The sequence below is a fragment of the Mirounga angustirostris genome, unplaced genomic scaffold (assembly GCF_029215605.1).
Source record: "Mirounga angustirostris isolate CCGP_5_RB_7025 unplaced genomic scaffold, mMirAng1.0.hap1 SCAF_15, whole genome shotgun sequence".
Classification (NCBI taxonomy): Eukaryota; Metazoa; Chordata; class Mammalia; order Carnivora; family Phocidae; genus Mirounga; species Mirounga angustirostris.
Window position 1 is genome coordinate 82,332,421 of NW_026991723.1, and position 16,235 is coordinate 82,348,655.

Below are 16,235 nucleotides of genomic sequence, written 5' to 3' on the forward strand. Positions count from 1 at the left end.
TAATATAAAACTTAGTCAAATATTTAAGCATTTTCTGAAAAGCAATTAAGAGAAAATACTAAATATTAAGGTAAATAATTATTACAGTATACTTACCTTAAGAAATTCCAAGTAATGACATAGAAATCCAGGAAATTACTTATTATTCTAAAATAGTAGCTGAATAGAAAACTTTTTGTTTTTTGTTAATACTAATACATGCAGCCTCTCCAAAGAAGCTCTGTATAAATAAAATATCTGGGTTCTACTCCTCCATTATGAAACAATCACATGTCCACTATATTAAAGATGGGCAATGAATCATGGAACACTACATCAAAAACTAATGATGTAATGTATGGCGATTAACATAATAATAAAAAAAGATGGGCAAGATAAAATTCAAAAAAGACCTCACTGATACTCCAAGAATATCACTTTAAGATACATTATATGAGATTTACGAGCAAATACATACTAATTAATAGTCTATTGTGTACCTGGCACTACGCTTGGTAGCTCAGGGAATATAACAGGGGATGAATCAACTCAGACACACAAAGAGCAAATACTCCTCCCCCAAATCCCTTCAAATAAATTTTCTCTACATGGTATCATTGAGTTTCTATATAATATTCACATGAAAAGAACACTGAATTTCAGTATTTTCCTCTGGAAATTTCCTTTCATTGTCTACATTAAAAAGGCACATAGGGGAAGGCTAAACTGAAAAACCTATAAATCACATACACCTAACTTCAAAAATCTAGCTATTCATCTCTACCCCAAACACCCAGAATGATGGAAAAGCTCAATCCCACCATATCATTTGAAGCCTTGCAATACTGGGATCAGGTCAAAAGGTCCTTTATCAATTAACAGTTATGCAAGAGTGGTATAACCATGGCTACAATCCTAACATAGAATGGGCTGTAGGAGCCAGCTAAGTTGAACCAGAACACTTTCTGAATACTTATTGATTGTCCCAGAGCAAGATGGAAAAGATGTTAGCAAGTAACCAATCGAAGGAAATGGTAATAGGAAAATATACCTCCTCACTGAAATAAACGGACACCAGTCCTTCCCAATCCTTGACAGAATAGTTACGTGACAGAACTATACCACCCCGTTAGATGGCCCATTTGGTGAAAGAATCAATAATTCGATGCATCTCAGCAAGGCTTTGTTGAGCACCTATGCCAGCCACTATTCTAGGCACTTAGGATCCATTAGTGAACAAGAGAGACAAAAATCCCTGCTTTGTTGTTTAAGAGCAGAGAGGGAAAAACAACAAAGCCATAAATACAAAAATAAGTAAATTAAACAGTATGTTAGAAGGTGTGAAGTGGAGGGAAAAGAGAAGAGAAGAGGACCAGTGAAAGTGCAAGTAAGGCAGTATCCAGAGGGGAATGCAATTTTACACAGATGGACAGCCCTTACTGAGAACGTGACACCCAAGCAAAGAACTGATGAGGTAAGGGAGTTAGCCACGCATATATCTGTGGAATGAGCATTCCTGGCAGGGGAAGGAAGAATGTGCTTGGTGAGGTGAAGGAACAAGGGGGCCAATGTGGCTGGATGGCTAGAGAAGGGTGAGTAGAGGGAGAAAAGGGTAATAAGGATGGAGGGGTGATAGTGAAGGACCAGATCACTAAGGGCAGAGGTTAGCAAATTTTTTCTTTAAAGGACTAGATATTAAATAGCTTAGGCTTTTCAAGCCATGAGGTCTTTACTACTCGATTCTGCCTTTATTGTACAAATGTAGCCATAGAAAAAATGTGAACAAATGGGAGTGGCTGTGTCCCAATAAAACTTTATACAGGCACAGAAATCTTTTTTTTTTTATTTTTTAAATGTTTTATTCATTTGAGAGAGAGAGAGAATGAGAGAGAGAGAGAGCATGAGAGGGGGGGAGGGTCAGAGGGAGAAGCAGACTCCCCGCCAAGCAGGGAACCCGATGTGGGACTTGATCCCGGGACTCCAGGATCATGACCTGAGCCAAAGGCAATTGCTTAACCAATTGAGCCACCCAGGTGCCCCAGGCACAGAAATCTTGATTTCATATAATGTTCACATCACAAAATACCAATTTTTTATTTTTTAACCATTTTAAAATGTAAAAATTATTCTTAGCCGCAGGTCATACAAAAACAGGCAGTGGGCCAAATTTGGTCCAGGGACCAAAGTTTGTCATCTCCTAATAATGGAGGTCCTTCTAGTCACCTTAAAGACTGTGGCTTTCACTCTGAGTGAGATGGAGAGCCCTTACAGGGTTTTAAGCAGAGAAGTGGTAATATCGGACTCATATATATATTTTTTTAAAGATTTTATTTATTTATTTGACAGAGAGAGACACAGCGACAGAGGGAACACAAGCAGAGGGAGTGGGGGAGGGAGAAGCAGGCTTCCCGCGGAGCAGGGAGCCCAATGCGGGGCTCGATCCCAGCACCCCGGGATCATGACCTGAGCCGAAGGCAGACGCTTAACGACTGAGCCACCCAGGCGCCCCCAGACTCATATTTTTAAAAGGTCACTATGATTGCCACATTGAAATACATAATAGGGAAGGCAAAACTGGAAGGAAGGAGACCACTGGGAGGTTTAATGATCAGATCATGTATATAATTCTGAAAGGAAAGATGATTCAGGACTTCCCAGCAAAATGGACGTGTGAGTATGAGTAAACTGGAAGCATCAAGATTTCAAGGTTTTTGGCCTGAGCAGATGAGTCAGGAAAAGTGAAAGGAGAGCAGGTTTGGGGGATTAAGATTAGGAATTCAGCTCTGTACATGCTGAATTCCAGATATTGATTAGATATCTTAAGTAAGCAACTGGATATGAACCTATAATTTAGAAGAGAGGTCTGGATTAGGATATACATTTGGTACTTTATATAACGCCACAAGATCACCAAGGGAATAGGCAGGTATACCAATGAATGGGAGAAAACAGAAGAGGCACAACTACAGTCAGAGAAGGGGTGGCCTAAGAGGTAGGAGGAAAATAAAGTAAGACTGTGCTGTTCTGAAAGTCAAGTATAGAAAACTCATAAATAAGGCAAGCTCCCTGAATCAAAAACAAGAAAAGGGATACAGCATGAGAATGGAAATCCTGAGTTTTGCTCCTTGCTTTACTACAAAGGATGTTTCCAAATCAAAGATACCTATATTTCAAAATCTTGTATACTACAATGTCTAGTTTTGCCATGTTTTACCATTTAGAGGAACCTACCCCCTCCTACACTATTCTCTCCCCACTCCAGCCCTTCTCTGGGGGGGACTTAACCTTGAGAATATCTAGTTCCCCTTCAAAACCTTCAAAGACTAATCATTACGTAAAGCAACCAGCATTCCATTCATCCACTCTGTGTGGCACCAAGGTCCTCCATAACACAACACTAATGTAACTGTTTCCCTGTCCTTTCTCTCATCGCTGTAGTTCCAGCCAAATCGAGAATAATGACTCTTCCCCAGAACACCCTGCAATATGCTACTACTAAGATTTTTCTTATTTTTATTTTTTTAGATTTTATTTGTTTATTAGAGAGAGTGAGTGTGTGTGTGTGTGTGTGTACAAGCAGGGAGAGGGGCAGAGGGAGAGGTAGAGGCAGGCTCCCCACTGAGCAGGGAATCCGATGTGGGGCTTGATCCCAGGACACCAGGATCATGACCTGAGCTGAAGGCAGACGCTTAACTGACTGAGCCACCCAGGCGCCCCACTGCTAAGCTTTAAATTAAACCTTTCCCTTACCTGGACTGCAACCTCTACTCCACCATGATCTGTCATTATTCTATTCATTAACTGTCCATCTCAAATCTACCTCTCCATGAAGCTTTACCTAGTGCCTGAGATCAATATAATTTCTTCCTTCTTTGAGCCATCAAGCATTTTTTCAACTTCCTAATAATACCTGGCTTCAGTTGTTTTTATCATAAGCTCCTTAATGAAATAAATCTCCACAGCTCCTCATACAATGACCTGCACTGAGGGAGGCTCAATAAAAATCTGAATTCAACCCTTAGAGAGTACCTAACTGCAGAATCCAAGAAGGTTCCATCTGAAAGGTCACCATCTCTTCCCATAAATTTATGGGGGATTTGAAAATGTGAGGTAGAGTTTCTTGGTTGTCATAATGACTAGGTGAGTAATCCTAGCATTTGGAATCCCAGGATGCTAAGCCCCATTGGAAAAAAAAATTCAGGGGTTGGGATGCCTGGGTGGCTCAGTCGGTTAAGCAGCTACCTTCAGCCCGGGTCATGATCCCAGGGTCCTGGGATTGAGTCCCACATCAGGCTCCTTGATCAGCAGGGAGCCTGCTTCTCCCTCTCTCTCCCTTTGCTTGTGCTCTGTCAAATAAATAAAATCTTTAAAAAAAAAAAAAATTCAGGGGCACGTGGGTGGCTCAGTCGGTTAAGCATCTCACTTCAGCTCAGGTCATGATCTCAGGGTCCTTCAATCAAGCCCCGTGTGAGCCCCGTGTGGGGCTCCCCGCTCAGTGGGGAGTCTGCTTTCCCTTTCCCTCTGCCCCCTCCTGTGCTCGCGTGCATGCGCTACCTCTCTCAAATAAAGTCTAAAAAAAAAAAGAAAAGAAAAAATCATTCACTTTAATGATTATTTCACATCTTCTCTTCTTGTTTCAAACACAAATAATTCTTTGAGTTACATTTTTGGTTTCAATTTCCTCTCCTCCCATTCTCTTAAATTCACCCCAATCAGCCTCTCACCCCAATGCTCTACTGGAACAGCTCTTGCCAAGGTCCCCTAGGCCTCCCATGGTGCTTAAATACTGTGAACAATTCTCAGTCCTCACCTTAGTTGACCTCTCTCAGCAACAGGTGACACAGCTGACTGCTCCCTACTTGAAACATTTTACTTCCCTTGGCTTCCATCCAGTACTCCACCCCTAGTTCTCGTCCTACTTCATAAATTACTTTGCTGGCTCCTTTCTTTCTTATCTTCAGAGCCTCTAAATGCTGGAATGCCAAGGGACTCAGCCCTCACACTGAAGCCCTTCACCATTGTACATGTACTCACTTGACAATCTCACTCAGGCTTGAGGCTTTAAATACCATCTACACACCAAGGACCATCAAATTTGTATCACCCCGAGTTCCAGATTCACACTCAAATACATAATCAACGTATCCACCTGGATGTCTAATAAACATCTTAAAATGTGCACCAGACCAATTCCTGACCTGCGCCCCCCAAAAAACAAAAACAAACTTTGCTCCTTCCAGTGTTCCCTCGCTCAAGAAAAGGCAACTACCCCTTTTCTCCAATAGCTTATGATAAAAAGTCAATCTTGATAGCTCTCTTCTCTCTCTATCACACCCCACATCTAATCCATCAGCAAATCTTTCACTTTTACCCTGCTCTCTTTACCTAGAACAACAGCATCCAGAGTGTTCCCTTTAAAATTTAAATTAGGTCATGTCATTCTTTTTTTAAAAAGTTTTTATTTAAATTCTAGTTAACATACAGTGTAATACAGGATTTAGTAATTCATCACTTACATATAACACCCAATGCTCATCACAAATGCCCTCCTTAATGCCCATTACCCATTTAGCCCATCCCCCATCACCTCCCCTCCAGGAACCCTCAATTTGTTCTTGATAGTTTTAAGAGTCTCTTATGGTTTGCCTCCCCCTCTCTCTTTTTTTTCCCCTTCCCCTATGTTCATCTCTTTTGTTTCTTAAATTCCACATAGGAATGAAATCATATGGTATTTGTCTTCCTCTGACTGACTTATTTCGCTCAGCATAATACACTCTAGTTCCATCCACATCATTGCAAATAGCAAGATTTCATTCTTTTTGATGGCTGAGTAATATTCCACTGTAGATATACACACACCACATCTTATCCATTCATCAGTGGATAGACATTTGATGATGAACTCTTTCCATAATTTGGCTATTGTTGAGAGGTCATGTCATTCTTTGCTCAAAACCTTCCAATGGTTTCTGGTCTCTGAGTAAACACTCATATAATGGCCTATAAATCAATCTGATTCCCCTTAACTTCTTGACCTCACCCCCACTGCTCCCCTCTTCACTGGCTGTGTTCCATCCATAGTGGTATCCTTGCTATTTCTCAAACAATTTACACCTTCCCCTCCTTGGAGCATTTACATTTGCTATTTATTGCCACAGGTATGCACATACCACCTTCTCTTACTTTTTCAGATGTCTTCTCAAATGTCCCTATCATGAGCCTATCTTTGATCATCCTATATAAAAGAGCAACCCCTCCTCCAGGGCATCTCTGACTTGTTTATAACTCTCCATAGGATTTACCACACGGACATATGATATCTTTGCCCACTCTTTGTTTTGCACACCTAGAACAATGCTTGGCACAAAAGAGAAATTCAAATGAATTTCTCAAAATATTTTCTCATAAAGCATCACATTCAGTGTTCACAATCCCCTGAAAAGTAGTGAAAAATGGAATAAATGGTACACATTTTATAATCTTTTAAAATATGAACGTATAAATATACAAAAATGTTAAATGATTTGTCAATGATCACGCATCAGCAGAGCCATCCTTAGAACTGGGGTTAGGTCTCTAGCATCTTTTCCAATTCATATCACTGTGTCTGTAAGTAAACCAAAGAGCAGGTGTGTATTTAATTTTGCACAGTGATCTTTAAAAGCTCAACCTGAAATCTAGTCCTTTATATCACAAACATGAAGTAGCACCTGAACTGTACATGCCTCAGTAGCTGTTTATTTTCTTTTCACTAAAAGGTTCTGATAGAGGACATCAGATTATCTTTGATATTTACAGATTTTGTGACAATTCTGGTCAAAAGGAAAAAGCAGTAATGAATGTGCCAAGAAACAGTTAAGTATTCCAAGTATTCTCTGTCTTCCTGTGCCCACTGCAGCACACTTAACACTGAGGGGTAAACCAGCACCTTGGTAAACAAGCTTCAAAGGGTGTCTTTGGTTCTCAAAAGACTTTTTGTTGCCATTCTATAGAACAGAGCATGGAAAAGAAACTGTATCTAGAGAGAATGGACATGATAATTTTTCTTAATTAGTTGTTTGCAAAACAACCTCAGAACCTGTAATCTAGTTATAAACAAGTAGAAATGGTAAAAATCACCAATTTTAAAACAAATAGAAGTCACTCTTCACCTTGGCAAAATAAACAATTGGTTTTGACTCAAAATATGCATAAATTCACTAAGTATTATGTCAATACAGAAAAAATTTTATATATAACAGTACTAAATATTAAGAGACAGATTAGATCCCTCAGTAATATAATAATTTAATTTCCAGACTCTTGCCAACACTCATTCTCCTGTTTCTGGCATCCTCTGCCACAGTTGGAAACTGTGTATCTAGGTCAGAACAGACAAGTAGCTTTTCAGAACAGCTCAATATCTTTGGCACAAGTGTTGATATTATAATTCAATCCTTTCACAAATTCCTTTTAAAATACACTATGATGTAAATCACAAGATTAGTACTTCACAGACAGCACAGTAGTCTAATATTTAAGAAAAGCCACTGGAAGAAAACACTTACATGCTAGATTTACAAAACTGACACAGGTCATGAGTTTGAGCTCCACCTTGGGGATACAGATTAATAAAATATAAATAAGTAAACTTTAAAAAAAAATTGATAGAGGTAATGGACTAAAGAAAAATATAAGGTAGCCAATACAATGTAATTACTGTAAGAGCAATGCGTTTAGGGTCAGAATATCTGCCTTCTAATTCCAGCTCTGCTACTAATGAACTAGCCAATTTTAAACAAATCTCAACCTCTCTGAGCCTCAATTCCTTCATTATAAAGTAAAAGGGTTAGACTACACCCAGATTACTTTTTAGGTACGGTGTTTAAACATGATTCTGTGATAAACCAGAAATCTACAAGTACATTTTATATGAGGCATATTAAATTTAATCCTTAAAAGTATGTTTTTAAATGTAATCGTATTTTAAATATTGTAGATAAAACTAAAAACTAGGTAGTTGGGTAAATTTGAATATGGAATAATTTGATAACATTATGGAATTATCTCTAAAGGGTGATTACGGTATTGTGTGGGTTTCTCTTGGTGGGGGTGCTAATATCTAATTTGAGAGATACATACTATTTACAGATGAAATTATCCGAAAATCTGAGATTTTCTTTAAAATAATGTAGTTGGGGGTTAAAGGATAGTGAAATAAGAATGGACTGATCTTGATAATTATTGCAAACTGAAAGGGGTTCTCCACAATTCACAGGCGCTCTCTCTACTTGTATATGTTTAAATATTTCCTTAAGAAGGTTTTTAAACAGGAACAAATTTATCAAGAATCTAAACAGCCAATTTTCAATTTACCTGTAGTAAAAATGAGATTTTCATGTTGTATTTTCTTCAGGCACAACATGTCTGCTTTAGAGAATCCATTATATTAACTGCACAAAACCAAAACTATAAAACCATCTTAGGGAGCAATTTAGTAGTAACTAATAGTCAAAGGTGTGGATATCCTACAGCAACAATACTATTTCTGGTTACATTATGTAGAGAAACTCCAACACAAACACAGTAAGATAGGTTAAAAATCAATGTTCACTGCAGCACTTTTTATAATCACAAAACGCTGCAAACCTAAATGTCCATCAACAAGAGAATGGAGATATAAATTGTGTAGTTAATGAATTACAGCAATACATTTCATCATTTCTAAACCCACAACAATGCTGGGTAGAAAAGCTAGTTGTAGAATAATACGTACAAAGTGATTCCTTTTATAAAGAGCTTGAAAAGGCATAAAATAATGTTATATATAATTTATGGATAAATTATTTTTAGTGTAAAAATCATTCGAGGTAATGACAAACAAAATTCAGGAGAGGTTACCACTGGGAAAAGAAGGAATAGAACAGCATCAAGGAGGGATACACACATGGTATGTACCTGAGTAGTACTTCTTAAGAAAACAAAGCAAATTTGGCAAAATGCTAGCTTGTGAAAAAGTTGTGTATGGTGAGTGCACATTATTTATTATATTCTACTTTGTCTATATGCCTGAAACAATTTATAATTTCAAAATGTTTTTAAAATTACATCCACGTGTATAAAATATTCAGAAAGAAAAAGGAAACTTGGTCCTCTTTTTTTAAAGATTTTATTTATTTATTTGACAGAGAGAGACAGCGACAGAGGTAACACAAGCAGGGGGAAGCTGGAGAGGGAGAAGCAGGCTCCCCACTGAGCAGGGCTCAATCCCAGGACGCGGGCATCATGACCTGAGCCGAAGGCAGACACTTAATGACTGAGCCACCCAAGGTGCCCCGAACATTGGTCCTCTTAAGCAGAAAATTATTTTAGCTCTTAGCCTTTGGGGATTACCAAATTTTTCACTTTAAATACTGATGTTGGATAGAAGATACAAGAAAGTTCCCCCATCAAAGAAGACTAAAAAGTTGTGTGTGTGTGTATTTAATGGAATGAGACATATTCCTACATAGATTTATCCAGGTGAATAACCAAAGACTCTCAAAGTATTAGAGAGTATAGGCTAGAGTCACTGTCACTGTGTGAAGGTCCCAAAACATTACAGGAGGTATGCTCAGAAATGTTCTAATTCTAGGGGCGCCTGGGTGGCTCAGATGGTTAAGCATCTGCCTTCAGCTCAGGTCATGATCTCAGGGTCCTGGGATCGAGTCCCACATCGGGTTCCCTGCTCAGTGCAGAGCCTGCTTCTCCCTTTCCCTCTGCCACTCCCTCTGCCTGTGCTCTTCTGTCTATCTCTCTGTCAAATAAATAAATAAAATCTTTAAAAAAACAAAGAAATGTTCTAATTCTAAATAAAGATCTAGTAGTACTTTTGTTAGGGCAGAACTATGGAAAGCCTAAGATGTTTCCCAAGTCTCTATAACCTGGCAGAAGTCAACTACCAAGTTCTGTCTCCTCTGAAGATTTTGTCAGGATTTGATTATAGGCTTTGTTACGGGAAGGTTCAGAGTAGGCTTTACTCTAGGGCAGAAGTCAGAAAATCTTTTCTTACAGAGACAATGTAGTGAACACTGTAGGCTTGCCAGGCCTACAGTCTCAGTGGCAATACTGAACTTTGCCACTGGAGAATGAAAATAAGTGGGTATGGTTGTGTTTTAATAAAACTTTATTGACAGAGTTTGCCAATCCTTACTTTACCTCATGGTCTTTCTATTTCTAGTGTTTCACCCACATGCCCAGGGCGTCAATCAGGTCTCTCTCTCAATTCTGCCTGGGCCAGAGCTCCAATACCCACAGCTGTACAACCTCAAGCATCTCTGTTCCATTCCCAACTCTGGGGCAGCCACTCTGATAAACCTTCCGGCCTTTCTCCCCTATGGACAGCCCTACTCTTCACCAATAATTCATCAGGAATCCACACAGAAACATCTGGGAACCCCTCCGATAGCGCTTCCTCTTCTCCAGTGTCCTGCCCTAAAGATTCTACCCGATTTTAGCTGCTCTAAATTCTGACTCAACACAGCTGGCCAGTGTGCTCTGCTTAGATTCCAGCTCAGGAAATTATTCTCAGGCAGAAAGCAGGGGCAGTCGTGGGACTCATTTCATGAATTTCAAGATCACAGGCCTGTTGTCAAAAGCCTGAAAGAGCTGCCTCATATATTTTGTCCAGTTTCATGTTTTTTAATGGCAGAAAGGCTAGTCCAGAACCAGTTACTACTCCATCATAGTCAGAAGCAGAAGTTGTAGTCAACAAACATTCTAGTTTCTACTATACACCAAGATCTCTTCTGGGGCATAGCTAAATCTGAAGCAATGGTATAATGCAAAGGGCATCAGGGTGAGACTAACTAACCATTTATTCATTCATTCATCCATCCAACAAATACGAAGTATCGTAATGTACCAGGAACATGCTGACTTTATGTCTTCAAACCTCAGTATTAGTACAGTCTAAAGTAGGACTATAACCTGCCCTGCCAATCACCCAGGTTTTACGCAAGGATTAAAAGTGAGGAATGCATATAAAAGCACTTGATAAAGCCCTACACAAATACATGTTATTTTTGGGATGGCAACAATGAATAAAGCACAAAAAGTTCTCTGTGTACACTTTCCCAACAGCAGAAAAGGATGGCTTTGAAAGAGCAAGGGATGTGTGTGTGTACATGCACGCGCACACATGCTCTGGAGGAGAGATTTCAGAATTCAAATCTGCCACAGAACAAAGTATGTAATATATAGAAGTGACAGGAGATATGGGTACCTGCCATACAAATGCTTGTGACAAGCTACATGAATAGCAGAACTGCATTTAAGTGAAGTCTTTTTTAAAAATATTAAAACCAAAGTATAGAAAAAATAATTTCTGAAAATGTTTTATTGCAGAATGCTTTAATACAAATTTCTTCAAGTTAAGCTTTATTCCGACTATTTTAAAATTCAACAATAAAAATAACTTCTAATATAAATAATATATTCATGTAACATCCTTTTAATGTTTGTCTAAATGGATCAGGAAGGTCATAATCATTTTCTCACCAACAGTCATTATTAAAAAAAATTTTTTTGAACCATACATTCAGACTAAGGTCCAGAGAAAGAGTAAATCATTCAAGAGACATATAGGCTGGTAAGAGGTCAGGGAAAAATCAGGATAGCAGACCAGTGACCTCCACTCAGGTTTAAAGCACAAATGTGAATCCAGCTTTTAGCAAGGGTTTATTTTCTATTGGGGGTCGGGGATGAGCAATGAGTGTTATTCACATTTTAAGCTACATTCCGCCTTCTCTATTGTCCTACGACTGCAATCTCAGGCCTTTAAATAAATGTCATCTGTAATGTTAACAGATATTGGCATATATAATAAGAAAAAGACAAACAATTCCTTGAAGACACAGAGTGTTGACTATAAATTATATTCAAGTATATTAAAATCAAGAACTTCTGGTCATCAAAAACACCCTAAAGAACATGAGAAGTCACAAACTGAAAAGGCTTTTGGAATATATACATCCAACAAAAGTATCAAAACTATATAAAGATGACTTAAAATCCAAAAGAAAAGCACAAACAACCCAGGTGAAAGAAAAACAAAAACAAAAACAGAGGTCACGAACAAGCATTTCACAGGAAAAAAACAAAAAACACAAGACCAATAAAAAGATACCATTTATACCCATTTAAGCAACAAAAATTGTCTGACAATTCCAAGTGTTAGAAAGGATATGTCCATAGGGTCTTTTATAGATTGATAGTGGGGAAAAAATGTCTGGCATAATTTCCACAAACTGAATAATCCCATTCTTTATTACCCAGGGGTTTTACTCCTAGGTATGTATGAAGAGAAACTTACATGTACAAAAGACGTATTAAAATGATCACAGCAAAATTGTTCACGGTAGCAAAAACCTAGAAAACATGGAAAATGCCCATTCACAGGAGACTGAATGAATAAATTATGTTACTTTGATATAATGGATTATTACTCAGCAAAGTGAAGGAACTACAATGACACGCAATAATATGGATATATCTTAGCAATACAATATTAAATAAAAATACTAGTCCCAAATGATTACATATAGAATGTCTTTTTTGTAAAGTTAAAGCCAAAAACAAAAAGATATACTTTCTAAGAATCCATAAAGATGTGATGAAGCTATACAAAACCGGAAAACTAGAGAATGAGGAACACAGAATTCAGGTCGTAAGTTCTGGGACAAGGGGAGAGGCATGAGGGTGAAAGAACCTAAAAAAAGTCAGATGTAGATTATTAAGGACCTTATATCCTTTTGTTCTGGTGGTGGGTTCACAGTGGCTTCTTAAATTCTTAAAAAGAGAGTAAGCTTGGATGGCTCAGTCGGTTGACTGTCCAACTCTTGATTTCGGCTTGTCATGATTTCAGAGTCCTGGGATGGAGCCCCACATTGGGCTCTGCGCTCCGTGGGGAGTCTGTTTGAGATTCTTTCCCTCTGCACACACCCCAGCCACGTGCACGCTCACTCTCTCTAAAATAAATAATCTTTAAAAATAAATAAAACAAAAACAAGGCTATGTGTGAACCAATGACAGCATGCCCTAAACAAGGATTACAGCTAATCCATTATCTAAGTCCATCCACATTATATCCAATTTTTTTTAAAGATTTTATTGATTTATTTGTGAGAGAGAGAGAGCACAAGCAGGGGGAACAGCAGACAGAGGGAGAGGGAGAAGCAGACTCCCCACTGAGCAGGGAGCCCAACACAGGACTTGATCCCTTTCAGTAACTCAGGGACTGAGCCACCCAGGCATCCCTATATCCAACTTTTTAAAAAGCTTCCAAGCCTATATTAACTAAAGCCTATGTTGACTAAACTGAGTTTTGGTCTTCTTGACTTGAGTATAACTTTTTTAATTAAAGTCAAAGCTACTCAACTGTAAACAGCTATTATACTATTTTTCCTAATGTGGATAACTTTAAAAATATGAATTGCCAAAATGGTATCATAAGTTATAAGGCCATTTATTATGTCTAAGTCACATATTATGATTGGACTCCTGGCATACTCAATACAACAGTACTCATGAAACTGCAATTTAATAAGTACTCATAGTTTGCTACATATTGGAAAGGCAACAAAAACTTCCATGTCCATAGAAAATATCCTTGTATTTTACAAGACAACTTGTTTTTCGCCCAATTAAAATATAGACGCTAACTCAAGAGCCTCATAACTCACAAATGACACTTTCAAGTCAACCTCAGTACTTTTTCACAACCTCTGTTCAGAAAAAGAACAAGTAAAATGCAAAAATTCTTCCTTAACGCAGATTTTCTCAGCTATTAGAAAACTTAAAATTAGGGTTTTCATAACAACTAACTCAACCACTTAATAAATAAGTGCCCACATATGTATTTTTAAACATTCAAGAAAAAGTAAGATTATAAAAACAATTTGTTCTATTCAATTTGTACATTTTGTAATTTCCAATTAATATGGTATTTATAGAACTATATACTCACCTACCTCTGACAGAGGTTCATGAGGATAAGAGTATATAAATAACTGATAAACACACATGAAAAAATGATCTTCATATGTAAAAGAAATCCCCTTGTCTGAATTTCCCGTGGGAAAGAAACTGCAAACTTCTAAAATAACGTATTTATTAGCTGGAAAGCTTTAAATTGTTTAACCATCTGGGTTAGAGAGAGAGCAAGAGAAAGACAAAGGGGTAAGACCAAGCAATGCAAGTAATGATGTGAAAAATAGATTGTTATTTTGTGAAGTGTTATTATACACCTGTCAAACACTCCCAGATCGCCTAGGTTTTCCCAAGACAGAGCCTTCACATCACTATCAAAGATCCTACCCTCAAATAAGCAGGATAAAAACATTAGAGGCAACATTGAAATAGGAATATTTTCTACCTGAATTATCATTAGGCAGATAAGACACCAATTAGTGAATAAACTTGTGTCTTAATACACACTACCCTACAACATTATACAAAGCAATTCTTACAAAGCATTACACAAAGTAAATTCAGCATCACAAACAATCCTATGTGATTCAAAGTCTCATCATCTGACAGATGGAAAAACAGACTCATAAATTAAAGAACTCTTACAAGATCACTCAACTAGTAAATGGCAGCAATTAAATGCAAACTCAGGTCTAGTGACAGACTTCTATTCACAAAAAACTAAAGGAAAAAAGTGGAATATAAGTCAGAAGACTAGAATATAAGTGTTGGAATGGCCACTAACAGTCACAGAGACCTCTCCCCTGGTCCTGTGGATTCTGCTTCCAGAAAAATAAGACTTCCCACCCTATGTGCTTCACAACGCTACTGTGAGGATCATGGAGTAACAGTTGGGCAAGTATCTGAGAAAGTACAGTGTTATATAAACAGAGATGACCCTTCCAACCTAACCAATGATAGCGAGTCCTGAACTCAAGGGACAGCAACACAATACCATGAGCTTGTGACTGGTGTTTTTTTCAGTCTGCAACAAATTCTGCAGTTCAAGAAGAATCCAGAGTAAATCTCAATTATTCAGTGTGTGACTCATAAACGGAAAAATACAACCACTAGATTTATCAAAACTTGATAGTTTAGGTGCCCCTGGGTGGCTCACTCGTTTGGGCATCTGCCTTGGGCCCAGGTCACGATCCCAGAGTCCTGGGATCGAGCCCCAGGTCGGGCTCTCTGCCCAGAGGGGAGCCTGCTTCTCCCTCTCCCCCTGCTTTTGTGTTCTCTCTCTGTCAAATAAAATCTTAAAAAAACAAACTTGATAGTTTATCAAGACAGAACAGAATTCTCTCTTGTCTAAAAAGGCTTCCCCAATCCCTATCAGTAATAATGATGATGCCACAGTAATAATAGCAATGTCTGCTGTATGCCAAGCACTTGCGTAAGCATTTTACATGCATTACTTCATTTAATCCTCAAAAACCCTCTGTGGGAGATGTGATTATATCAATTTTACAGAGGAAACAATAGTCTAGAAGAGTAACTTCTCTGAGATCAAGCAGCTAGTCAATGGCAAAGCCAGGATTCAAACCAGATAACCTGTCTACAGAACTGGAGCTCCTCATGACTCACTCTACTATAAAGCATCCACCAAAAAAGCCCACTCATCTCTCAAAGGCTACCTCTCCAGGAAGCCTTCCTCCATCCAACCCAAGTCTACAACCAATTCTCCCTTCAAAGCACCATTTCATTTCCTCTGTGGCAACACCTCTATCTACCTATCTCATACAGTTATGAAAGAACATAAAAATCTATTAACGTTATTATGAATCTTGACATACATATACATATATACATACACACACACACACACACATATATATACACACGTATATGTGTATAGAAGAGCAAGCATGTAACTTACCTGAGTCTTGGATTCCTCATCCCTGAAGAACCATTTACATCAACATCTGTTTGAAACTAAACAAGAATGTCTTTAAACATTCTTAACAGAGACATTATTTGCCCAGTACCGTAGGGTGAGTGACAGAGCCAAGATATGAATTCATGTTTATTTATGTATTCACATTATTTATGTTTATTTATGATTCATGTACTAAATCAGCTGCCTGATTCCAAAGCCCAGTGTTCTCAGTACTATCTACACTGCTCACCCAATCATTTAGCCTCTCAGATCTTAATTCTTAAGGATGGCGGCGGGGTAGGGACCAGAACCATGCCAATCCCCTTTGCTACTGAGTCAACAAATATTTATTGTAACAAAATTACAGAAACTAAATAGACACCTTGTTGGTAAT

The 16,235-nt window shown here is 38.1% G+C and overlaps 1 protein-coding gene across 5 annotated transcripts in view; it reads right to left on the reverse strand.

Moving 5' to 3' along the window:
• The window catches only part of STRBP (spermatid perinuclear RNA binding protein), a 141,989-nt gene that overhangs the window by 77,582 nt on the left and 48,172 nt on the right, over window positions 1-16,235 (reverse strand). The gene's annotated exons all lie outside the window — the stretch shown is intronic.